This window comes from Acanthisitta chloris, unplaced genomic scaffold (assembly GCF_000695815.1).
Source record: "Acanthisitta chloris isolate BGI_N310 unplaced genomic scaffold, ASM69581v1 scaffold21322, whole genome shotgun sequence".
Classification (NCBI taxonomy): Eukaryota; Metazoa; Chordata; class Aves; order Passeriformes; family Acanthisittidae; genus Acanthisitta; species Acanthisitta chloris.
The window spans coordinates 1-1,278 of record NW_008659077.1 but is presented as its reverse complement, the minus strand read 5'-3'; positions in this window follow the sequence as shown (position 1 = coordinate 1,278).

Below are 1,278 nucleotides of genomic sequence, written 5' to 3'. Positions count from 1 at the left end.
GGAGCAACCTGGGCTGGTGGAAGTTGTATCAGCCCATGGCAGGGGTGGAATGAGCTGCTCCTTATGGTCCCTTCCAACTCAAACCATTCCAGGATTCCTGGTACTGGTGAGAAGGATTTTTTTGCCTGAGATTAGAGTAGATTTTATTAATGTTTTAAATTGCTTTCTAGCTTAGGCTCTTGGTGGTTCAGACCCACCAAGCAGAGCCTGAATTCTCCTTGCAAACCACAGTAGCTCCACTTCAACACTAGTTTTTTGGTTTTTTTGCACTAAGCAATTGTCTTGCTGCAATTTAGCAATGACTTTTCTTCCAGACATGCTTTCCACCACCACTCCAAACACCTGGGAAGGACTAAGAGCAGCATCAAACTCCCTTTTTATTCCTTGGGGGTGAAAAGCATGTGTAAGCCTAGGTGATCTCCTTTAGTTGCAAAAGATGAAGTTCTTGTCAAGGAAACACGCTCAGGGTAAGTAGAAATAGGCTGTAGGGCAGGTAGGAGTAGCTCCAAGGCTATAGGGCAGGTAGGAGTAACTCCAACACTCTTCTGGAACAATAGGAAACTGAAGATGTGCAGATGTCTATTTTTTTTCAAGCATAAAATAGTAAGTGACAGCAGGACTCACTGTAAAAAAAAAAAACAAAAAAAAGCTCCCAGGTGTGGTTCTTCTTTACCTTGTGTCTTCTATTGTAAAATGAACTTGGACAGTGACAGTTTTGTGTGGGGAAAAAAACAAAACAAAGAGAAAAAAAGGAAAAAAAAAAGGAAAAAAAAAAAAGAAACAAACCTAACTCAACCTGTGTGAAACTGCATAATGCTATCAGCTAACCTCCATTCTGTAATGCTACCTTGTATGTTGGATTTGTTAATGCACATGGAGCGTGCAAATAAAACTCAGATCACTTTAGCTGCTGGTGGTGATGTGTGTGACCATCAGGAGTTGTGGATGTGGCTGAACACCTGAAGGGTTTGGAGCTGTGTGACCATCAGGAGTTGTGGATGTGGCTGAACACCTGAAGGGTTTGGAGCTGTGTGTGACCATCAGGAGCTGTGAAGGTGGCTGAGAACCTGAAGGGTTTAGATTGGATATTAGGGATAAATCCTTCCTCGTTCGCTGTGAGGGGTTGGAATAGATTTCCCGGAGCAGCTGCTCCATCCCGGAGAATGTTCCAGACCAGGTTGGATGGGGGTTGGAGCCACCGTGGCTAATATAAGATGTCCCTGCCCACAACAGGGGGTTGGAATGATGATTTTTAAGGTTCTTCCAACCCAAACCAGT